Source organism: Lepeophtheirus salmonis, chromosome 4 (assembly GCF_016086655.4).
Source record: "Lepeophtheirus salmonis chromosome 4, UVic_Lsal_1.4, whole genome shotgun sequence".
Lineage (NCBI taxonomy): Eukaryota > Metazoa > Arthropoda > Copepoda > Siphonostomatoida > Caligidae > Lepeophtheirus > Lepeophtheirus salmonis.
The window spans coordinates 13,600,127-13,611,520 of record NC_052134.2 but is presented as its reverse complement, the minus strand read 5'-3'; the positions used below and the strand labels follow the sequence as shown (position 1 = coordinate 13,611,520).

At 32.9% G+C, this 11,394-nt stretch overlaps 1 protein-coding gene across 4 annotated transcripts in view; it reads right to left on the bottom strand.

Annotated features, from left to right (window-relative positions):
- Positions 1-10,601: 10,601 nt before the first annotated feature.
- LOC121115604 (facilitated trehalose transporter Tret1) overlaps positions 10,602-11,394 on the bottom strand; it is a 58,442-nt gene continuing 57,649 nt past the window's right edge. For 3 of the 4 annotated variants that reach the window (XM_071887641.1, XM_071887643.1, XM_040709680.2), the window contains one exon: positions 10,602-11,394. The gene's annotated coding sequence lies outside the window, so the exon portion shown is untranslated. The other variant, XM_071887642.1, reaches the window with a different exon arrangement.

The following is an 11,394-nucleotide window of genomic DNA, read 5'->3' as shown; positions in this document are numbered from 1 at the left end:
AAAAATTTATAGAGACCTGTGGAAATTGGCTGTCCGAGTTGTTTGCCAATAGGGACAAGGGATTCTACGAGCGGGGCATTATCAAGATCGATTCTCATTGGGAACAAGTTATCAAACAGAACAAGTCTACATTTCTTATAAAACATTGAAATTAAGGGCAAATACGAAATTACATTTTCTCCAACCAAATATTATTTTGGTATATTTTATCTTTTCTAAACGTCCTTTTTTTGTGAGACTGGATCATAACCGAATTTTACCAAGAAGGCTGGTACAGACCGAAGTTGGACAGAATCTAATCAAGCTATAACAGTAGTCTCAGACCGCTCTAGTATTCTCAGAGGGAACCCCAACACAAATAATATTTTTCGTGAAAATTGGTCTGAGATCCTTTTTAGTTCCGTCTTCAATTATCATTTCCAGACTGAACTTAAACTATTGACCTATGTTTGACCCTAGCTACAGATACAGAGAAACCTCATGAAAGAGGAGAAATTTTTTAAAATGGGGCCAAGTAGTAGATGTCTGGCCAAACGGACTCCAGAAGTAGCCAAGAAGGCGTTTGAGGTTGCAAATATTTTTTTTTCTATGCGTCAACAGCTTTATCAAGTTGATGTGACCCATTAAAACTCTGACTTGAACCACTATTCACCACACGAACATTGCAGCAAGAATAAATTTAAAAAAATAGACATTTGAACAACACTAAATATTTTTAAAACGATAGTAGATTCGGGATGTTGTTTAAAAATACATTTGTACATAATTATGTAGAGCAGTGGTCCTCAAACTCCCTTTTGTGATATGTGAAGCCTTCACTAAGGAGCAGGGGTGGAATAGAATCCCGTGATTGTATTTTGTTATCCAAATTATTAATACATTATTTTTTAAATAACGACATTAATTGAATAACTGTTTCTTAAAATAATTGAAAACCATGTTTTTTATGAAGGAATATATAATGAATTTATATTTTAAATTTTGAATAGTGTCTATAATTAGTTACGATAATGAAGACTCTTCATTTTTAAAAGTGTCTTACTTATACGTTTTTATAATTTATGTTGTGGCTAGGTTCGCAAAATATCGTGGAATTGTCGAACATGGAAACTTTGCATGATAATTTTGACAAGTTGATGGGAATGTTTGACCAAAAAGAATGTTAAACTGGTATTTTTTTATGTTGAAGGCTAGAAATCTTAAAAAATATATTAGTAAATAGTTATATAACTTTATTTGTAATTCCTGCAAGTTGTTTGATTTGAAAGAGGAAGGATGGAATTTGAACTTTTTTTTTATAAAGAGGGTCTTCTTGAGGACTTTATTTATATATTTTCTTATTATTATATAAATTGAATGTTTAAATAATGGTGAATAATATTTAATTACAAATCTTTTAGCATGTAAAAATCGTCAAAAATATTCGTATCTCAGGGGCATTTTTATTCCATTTCTATAGATATCAGTACTGGTTTGATTTTATCTAGTTGTACACTTAATTTAAATTTTAATAAATCGGAAATTTATTCGTCCATTGCCTTCAAACACGTGGAAAGATAGGTTTTGTGATTCAAAATTATTTATGTAAAGTTTCGACTCAATTAAAAACAAAGCAAAGGAAACTATTAAAATGGAGCAACAAATGAAAACAAATTTTGAATCTTCTCTCACGTGACAGGTTCCCCATGGCCATATTAAAGGAGCTAGGGAGACCTTAAGTGAGACATGTTTCAGAACACAAAATGCAGTAGGCGCCATGGTATTGGGCGCTCTAGCCAATACAGAGGAACTCTGCCCTCCCATTTTTGTGGAAAGGAAGAAGCGGCTCAATGGAAATGCTTACATCGAACTTTTGGATCAGAAAGTAACACGTTGGGTCAGAGTGAGGGAGAACTTTTTTGTATAACTCAAGACGAAGCTCCGTGCCATAGCGCCGCTAAGACCTGTGCCTTCCTGAGAAACAACTTTTCCAACTTTTGGGATATGTGGCCACCCTCTTCTACAGAAGCGAACCCCTTGGACTACTCTATCTCCACGTGTTTGGAGGAGAGGGTATCTGCTACTCCTAAAAGAAGGGTCCATTCTCAAGAGGCTTCCATTATGAAAGAGTGCACCATGCTCGAGTCCGACTATATAGTCAAGGCCTGAAAAAGATTTAGGCCTCGTATTGAGGCAATTATTAGAGGTAAGGGCTCACATATCGAATAAAAGATGTGCCAACCACTATTATCCGATGATTTTGTAAAATAAATGTTTTCACAAAACCTTTTGTTTAAATTTTATTCTTGAAAAATTTGAAAAAAATAAAATGTGTACTGCTAGATAAGATCCAGCCTAAATTAAATGCTTATAAACATTACCTGCTACATACAATTGAAAGTTCGTTTGATGGAAATTGAATAAACTTTGTTATTGGCTCCTTTATATATAATATCTTAGGCTTCCAGCTATTGTCTGTCTCAAATACGAACAGAAAAAATTATTTATAATTTGTTTAACACTTCTTGAATGCAGTGATTAATTTTTTTTTTTGAAGTTTGACCCTTAAAATATGTGGCTAGACAATTGTGATCCCTAAACCTCTCATTCAGCGAGGAATATATAATTTGCTGTGCATTTTGAGCAAATAGATGATTGAAATGCCATAAAATCCCTATAAAGTTCAACCTAGAGGCAAATAACATAAGTTATTTGACTTTATTAATCAAAAATGCAAACTCCAAATATATAAGAAAAAATAATCGAATTTTTAAAATTTTGTCACGCAAAACCCGTCATTTTTTTAGTATTTATTTTAGATATAACTTGATACGAAGAAGATCTTCTCACATAAATAAGTTGAGCCAAATGGTAAAATTAAATCAAAAGCTGCTTAATCCATCAGTGGGTACTCATTCATAATATAAATCCAGAATTTGTCAAGTGTTTTAGAATCTAAAATCTGTTTTTAGTGTTTGGTCACATGAAAGTTCGATAAGCGCATCTTCCATGTCAGACAACCCAAAGTTAATAGAAATACAAGGTTAGACCGTCATGTAATCGGGCTTGCTAGATCTGATGTATCGTACCGACTGCTGGGCAAGACAGGCAGATTTTGACATAACACGCAACCACACAGTCTATGATGTCACCACTATTGATAGAATTTTCAATTTAATGTATCATACCGAGTGTTGGGCAAGAAAAACAGATTTTGACAAAACATGCACTATGACGTCAATATTAAAAAGTGTGGTGGAAGTCAAACATCAGTCGTACATGCATTATGGTATAACCTTGTATTTTATTAACCTTGAGACGACTTATAATTAGTAGTGGAAGGACAAAAACATACCCATCTAACCAATATCTCCTTGAAAATACCTTTAAAAATGATCCAGAAGAGACTTATAAAAAATATGTAAATTCATAATTATTTAAGTTTTGATGGGACAACTTAAATTCTATTCTTATTTTTTGGAAATCATGTCACGACCCTTCCATTAAGTGCCGTGAGCCCTACTTTTAGAAAACACTGCTGTAGTGAATATCCTTTTTTTAATATAGATAATGAACTAGGTCACTCCCAAAATACACATTGACATAGACTTGAAGATGAATCCTTTATATCTATCTATATATATATTTTTTATGCATCTTGAAAAATTTCATCTTACAGATATAAATAAACATTTTAGTTTAAAATGACTTTCCTTGAAAAAAAAAAAAGAAGAACAAAAAACTACAATGCACTCCATTACAAGCTTTTAAAACGATAACTAACCAATAAACCAATTATTAAGTTTATAGTAGTTCAAAAAGCAACGATAAAATTAACAAAAATGACTAGAATAACGAAAAAAAAGCAAAACGAATAATTTTGAACTAAAGATTTGAACTTTTTTAAATTGTGAATAATCTTCCACAAAACCATCAAGTATCTTGCTGAGAATGAAGGATGAAATTTAATTAGATCTCCAGCAAACTTCCAAGTAGAGATTTTATCACCTGGAATTTTAATCGTAAAAATAGTAAAGCAAGAAGCTGCAGCAATGAGAATCACTTTTAGTTCCCCTCGTTTATAGTTTTCATATGAGTAAGTTTCTCCACCAAGAGAGCTTTGCTATTTAAAATGACATGATCTATTGCTTTGGTCTTTTCTGGAACATTAAAATTTCTACTCGATAATCCAAACAGTTGAATCGGAGAAACTGACACAAAACAAACTCTCATGGTACAGGGTTTTTCAATAGGAACGCTCACATTTTATGTTGATAGGTTTTGAAAACAACTTCATATTTGTTATTGTTTCTTTGACAGCTGTGCTCAGAAATAATTGTAGTTTCATCATGGAGCAGTACACACTCCAGCACTGCCTGCAACTTATTAAAATTTATTACAAATTAGTGAATCTTTGATCCAAAATTTAAGAGCGTAAACACCAATTTATGGTCAACGTAATCGACCTGCAAAATCAACAATTCAGCGTTTGGCAAACAAATTTGAGTCCACATACACGCTACATAATGTTCCTGTGCAAGTGAGACAAAGAGCTGCACGAAGTGAAAACAATATTGCTCCCCCAAGCGCATCAATTCAAGATGACCAAAATTTGTCTCTTATGCGCTGTTCTCAATCGTTGTGGCGAATTTTGCAAAAAGATCTTGCCCTACCCCCGTATAAGATCAAGTTGACACAAGAACTGAAACCGCTTGACCATCAAACGTCAGGAATTCCAAAAATGGGCTGAAGGAAAATTCGAAAATGATTGTGATTATCAACGTAAAATCATCTTCAGCGATGAGGTACATTTTTGGTTCAATGGCTTTGTTAAGAAGCAAAATATGCGTTATTGGGCTGGAAAAAAACCACACGTGATTCATGAGGCGCCATTACATCCCCAAAAAATTAATGTTTGGTGTGGATTGCATGCTGGCGGTGTCATTGGGCCGTACTTTTTCGTCGACGATAACAATCGCCACGTTACTGTGAATGGATATCGTTACTGCGCCATGATAACCGATTTTTTTTTAGCTTGAATGGGAAGAAATGGACCAGTCAATTGGCTGCCTCGCTCGTACGACTTAACGCCTCTAGACTATTTTCTTTGGAGTCACGTGAAAGCCCTGGTCTACACCAATAATCATATATTAGTTCGAAATTTGGAAATTCGCCTTCGCTAAGTCTCAGATAGCATAAGGGTATCTAAAAACCAATTGCATAATTTCTTCACCTCATCCCCATCTGCCGCTGGATGTTCCATTTATGAGTGCCAGGGCATTGTCACTCCATAAGAACACGCATTCTTTTTCATAGGAGATAAAAACCAACCACAATTGAAAATAGAGCTATCAGTTATGTCATGGATAGTTAGGATAATTTTTGAGAGAGCTTCAATCTCCAAATTTACTGGATCCACCAGGTTTTTAAAATAATACTTTTTCCTGCAAATTTGACTAATTATATTCATTGTTGTAATGTTGTCATACTTAGGATGATCATTCCAAACTACCCACTGTACCTCAGCCCATGCAGGGAAAATGGATTTAATAAAACCATTAGAGAGATTGGAGCCCATCAATATCCCCTTATAAGCAGGTGAACTGGAGACAACTGTTATCCACTCTTGGTCCGCTTTAGCTGAGAGATCAATTAGGATTTTTATAAATTTTTGGAAGAATTGCGCCCAAGAAAAAAAAGCCGCTCACTAACTGATTTCTAGGTCTACTGAGACCAGAAATATAAGATTTATCGAAAAAGTTAGACAACCCTTTCTTTTCTCCATTTACAGCCTTATCGCCTACTGTAGGCAGGGATGTAGCTTTATATCAATTATTAAAATAACTGTTTCCTTTCCAACTGCTTTCGGTAGCTTAGCATGTCTTTCCATTTCAATTCCCATACATAGTAAATAAGGGGTAATTTCACATTTAAAGATGGTAAAAAAATTTCCTCCAACCGGTCGTCTTGTTATCTTTGAAATATTTATTGATATAATTAGAAATAATATTAGTAGAAAAAATAGAACCTGAATGACACCTTGCCTTCTTAGGGAAATTAGACATCCGACCGTAGATTAAAAATCTGTCTGGAAACATCTTAAAATATGATCGGGCTTTGTAAAAGTTTTACCACTATGAATAATTTTAGTAATCTTCGAAGTTCCACATCGTTAACTAACCCTTTGGCTTTTTGAGTCTCAGAATCGAGTTATTTTCAATTGCCATTTTTTCCTTCTCTCTTCTTCAACTATATCTGATAACCTGTCCGTATTAATCATAGCCAAAGCGAAATATATTCAACAAAACTTCCTCCAAGTTTTCTTGAAACTCCTGTGATTTTTTGTTATACCTCTTAACAATTTTCCTACTCGTTTGAATTATACCAAACTTAAGAACAGTAGCTACACTTGGACCCGAGTAAGAACAATGAAAATTACTCCCGAGTCTATGACGAAGAAGTTCTTCCTCCATTATCCATTTTGGTATCTTATAACCTATACACGATGTTAAATCACGTAATTCAAGATCTATAATTCTATGATCTGATGCTAGATCAGTATGATAAGATGTATTTCTAAATGGGAAAACAGTTTTGGAGATACAAGTGGCAAATCAATCCTAGAAAACTGGTCTCTCCTTCTCCAGGAAAAAGGACTGTTAAGAGTTCTGGACCCTTATCATATCCATTAAATCTAGTTTTAAAATTAACTTTTACAGAATATGATTATTTGAATAGTATCTAAGTGCATCAAGATCGACGTTGATATCTCCAATTAACAAGAGTGGGGTTGAGTCTGGTTGAGTCTTTTCCTTGGTCGTAGAGAATTGCTTGAAAAAATTGCTATGTCATTGGATTCAGACTATAACCGTTAATTAGAAAAAAAAATTATACTCGAAGTCTATATTGAAACTTTTTGCCACTTGCCTAAACCCATGTACCTTTTTAGAAAGACAAGATCCCCAATTTTTCTTAAAATAAATGTTAGATGTTGAATTTAGTTCTAAAGAGTTCGAAACTAAGCAAATTATTTCCGCTGTAGAATCTGAGATACTATGGATGAAAGTGGATTGCTCTCTGAATAAACATTTGATGCTTAATTTGAATCTATCAACTCAGTCCCGTTCTGTTATTGAGCTTTGCAATCTTCCAATCGTCTCTCATATGTTTTTTTCCCTTGTTTTAAAAGAGAAAAGTAATCTTTCTGCGGCTTTATTTCTTTTAAGCTTAGAGATCATCCAAGACTTATGGTAATTAACCGATTTAGTTTTTTCGCCACAAGAAGACCAAAGATAACCAAACATAAAACACTTTCCGCACTTTCGAGAATGGCCAATAATCTCAATTTTCATCGCGTAATGAAACCAGTGAAGGGATATTCCTAGGATTTTCGGTAATATTTATTAATATGTCTGAACCCTTTGAGCTCCAATTTTGTTATCTTGGATAATTGAAAATAGCGAATTATTTCAAAAGATATTTTTAAGATGAAGAAGTGTACTCTATACGGAAAGAGTTGACTTTGTAGAAAGGTTCAATCATAGATCTTAGTGCTTTCTCACAAATTTTTCCATAGCCATATTTTTAAGTCAAATCAAACAAAAATCTAGGATGAATTTACGATAACCTATTAAAGCTTTGAAAGAATTCTTCATCCTTCAAGTCAACTTCAATTGGAAGAAAAACGTCATTCGTGATTCTCTCAATACGAATCTTATTTCGAGTTGTTATAAGAGGAAGACATACATACATTACATGTACAATGATATAGTCAAATATGTCACATTTGGCCATACAAATGCAAAATGTCATAATAGGTATTTATTAGTCGATAATACTTAAAAAATGATTACATGAGCAGATAGCTAATAGGAATTATAGTACAAAAGCACAGATGAGGAGGAAACAAAATACGAGCACACCTATTAATTTTTAGATGAAACTAAAATACCATGTGTATTTTTACGCAATACATAGTGTCAGTATTGCAAACGTGTACGTGCAAACGTTGTGTATTTATCATACCAGCTAATGGTATGATAAATTTCTGACAGATGAATTCACATTTATTTGGTTTATACATACACCTTCCAAATGTACTAAATTTGGCACATTGGTTTATAAAGTGTTGACAGTCCCATCAGACACATAATTAAACAAAAGGATAGAATCTCTGCTTAAATTCTTGTAACAACTCCCCTATAACACATTGATCATGGTGTATTGGACATTCCCATATTGACGACAGGAGTTATTGATGAAGATTCAAGGACAGCAGTGTCCTTATTCTTATAATTTGAATTGGCACAATAATTTCCAAGAAAAAACGAGTTCTCAGAAGCAATGGAGCCCAAATATTAATCTATTTACAATGAATAAGGTTGTCAAAAGCAAAGTTAATAGAAATACAAGGTTAGACCATCATGTAATAGGGCTTGCTGACTGCTGGGCAAGATGGGCAGATTTTGACACAACGTACAACCACTCATTGTCTATTACGTCACTATTGATAGAATTTTCAATTTAATGTACCCTACCGATTGCTGGGCAAGAAAAACAGATTTTTAGAAAACACAAAACCACACATACATTATGACGTCAATATTAAAAAGCGTGGTGGAAGTCAAACATTAGTTGTACACGCGTTATCTTATAACTATGTATTTCTATTAACTTTTGTCAAAAGGAGATCCCAGATGGGATTTCTCCTTATTTTTCTTTAGCAGAACGTCAAAAATAATATGTGAATCCAGGTGTATTAACCTTGATGTTAATCTAACAACAACGAAGACAAATGAAAAAGTAGAAAAAGAAATTCAATGTGAGTTTATACCAAGAATAAATTATAGCACCGAAGGAGAGCTCCTGGGATGATAAACAGGTGTTAAAAGAGACTAGGTAAAAAAAGGAAGAAAATCCCTATGCATGCTCCGTGATGAATCAGAGAAGGTTTTCGACGCGATAGGTGAGGTTTGTATAAATTAGAATAATCAGGAAGACTGAAGATTACAACCACACTGACGATTTTTTTTTTCTTTGCCAAAAAAAAAATGAGTCTTAAAACCTCACACAATGATAATCACGAAGGAGAAAAAAAAGCACTTCTGCACCAGTCAAATAATTAAACTTTATCCTACAATTTTCTTATCTATTTAATCCATTTTAAACACGCCAATATATATTAAAAAGACTAAAAGACTTGTATGAGTTCAAGACACTCAGAAAACCATTCTAAAATATCCCTAAATCTTTGGGTTCTCAACAAAATAATTTCCAATTCAATATAAAAGCCGTACATTTAAAGTCATCCATTTGATTGACTTCTAAAACTTTGATACCATAGATACCATTTCACCATAGAAATTTTATTAATCATTTTATGTCTCAAATATCATAATTGTTTCATGGAGAGGACTTTTTTTTTCCCTAGAAACCTTATTATACATAAATCATACCATATGTATAAAATCTCTCTAGAATGAATATAGTTAATGAAAAATATTTTTAAAAAAACCCACAAATTAAATGCATATTAATAATATTCGATTGATAGATTGATGGTTCGTTAAATACAAATTGAATGTACATGGTTCTTGGCTCCTTTATATTTTATTGTAAGCTGCCAGTTTTGCCAAATTACGAATACATAACAATGTTTAAAGTATAAACATGTTAAAGAGGACATATTTTTGATATTGCCATGTAGCTTAAAGAAGTATTTTGGTAAAACCATGTAAAGATAAATTCAGTGAAGGCCTATATAATATAGTTTTGTAAATAAATTAATCCAACATTGATAAAAAAGTGATACCCTTAAATCGTGAACTTGAAATATTAGCCCCACTGTCCCTTGATAGCCCGAGAATATCCATGTATTTAGAAAAAGAAAATGCATACCCTTCTCACACTTTTCTGTGGTCCGGTCTGATTTTGCGCAGCGTCAGAAAAAAAAAAAAAGATTTATACGGAGGAATTTACCAATTATAAAGTTTGATGGAACTGTACCTACATAATTAAGAAACAAAAATACTATTGACATAAAGTAGAACATGAAAATTTTATCAACATTAAGGGTTAAGTCTCATAAACTTTAGTCCCCTTTTGACTTCTAATACTTTACTATTTGTCTTAATATTAATGAAAAAAAGGGGGTCAGTGTTATAAAAATTGGTTGTTTAGGTAAGTGGATCCCAAATTGGAGGTAGTTACAGGATTTCCAAAAAAAGAAGACTACAATTGAAACTGTGGAAAAAAAACTTTAATAGTATTTAAAAAGTATTTCCCAGAAGATATTCTTATCAAACTTTCATATGACCAACACTAAAAACAGATTTTGACTCTAAAACAGCTGATGAATTCTGGATTTCTATGATGAATGAGTATCCACTGCTGATTAAAGTAGCTTTAGATGTACTTATATCATTGGGTTCAACTTAGTTATGTGATAAGGCTTTTTCTGTATTAAATTTTATCCAAAATAAGTACGGATCGCAGCTTAACGTGGAGGATGATCTTTGAGTTGCTGTTTCCAAAATTAAACCTTAAATATGCCTACTTTTCTCAATGCTTATTTAATTGTGAGTTTCAATTTTGATTTTATTTACCACAAAAAAGATAATTGATAGTTTAGAAATAATTCGAAGTAGTACTTTTATTCCTAATTTTATATTTACAATACATTCGATTATTTCTTCGCTGTATTTTGCCTGCTGACTCCAAATCTATCATTGGTTATTTGCCTATCTCCTCAAGTTTTTGAACACCGGAGTGATGAAAAAATACTACAACACATACCAAAAAACCTTCATTTATGAGAAAAAAATAATGCATTATATTTGTATTAAGTAGTTTTATTTGCATATTGCCTACTGATTTCCATGTTTTAATAGTTGTTGGTTTTTTGATGAGGCTTTTGCACTATAGGTTGGTTAACGGTTTTATTTTATTCCAGTCTAACCCAGTGATCCTTGGCAGCTCTACTATCCCCGTAGCAAAGGAAATCAGGTTATTGTGTATTACCTCTTTGTTGACCTAGAAGTAAGTTCACCATTTTTAAATCCACAAAGAATAATCACCGGTGTTCGTGGTATTTTAATCGTTCAAGTACTATTTTGTATCCAATTAGGATACATCCATATATGTTAACATTGTGTTTATTAAAACACACTTTAAACTTTTTTTTTGAGCTATCAATAAAGAGTCTCCACTCACTGGAATGACACGCAGGTAATCCCACAGCCACAAGAAGCCCTTCAATGTCACTGCAGTATACAAAGTGATTTTCAGAATCAAAGAACTTCCTCAGTTCTGCATCTCTGTTACGATAAAATGTGACACTTGTGTCCATAGTAAGCATGTTACACTCTTGTAGTCTGGAAGCCAACAACTTAGAAGATTGTTTAGGTAAATTCAAAT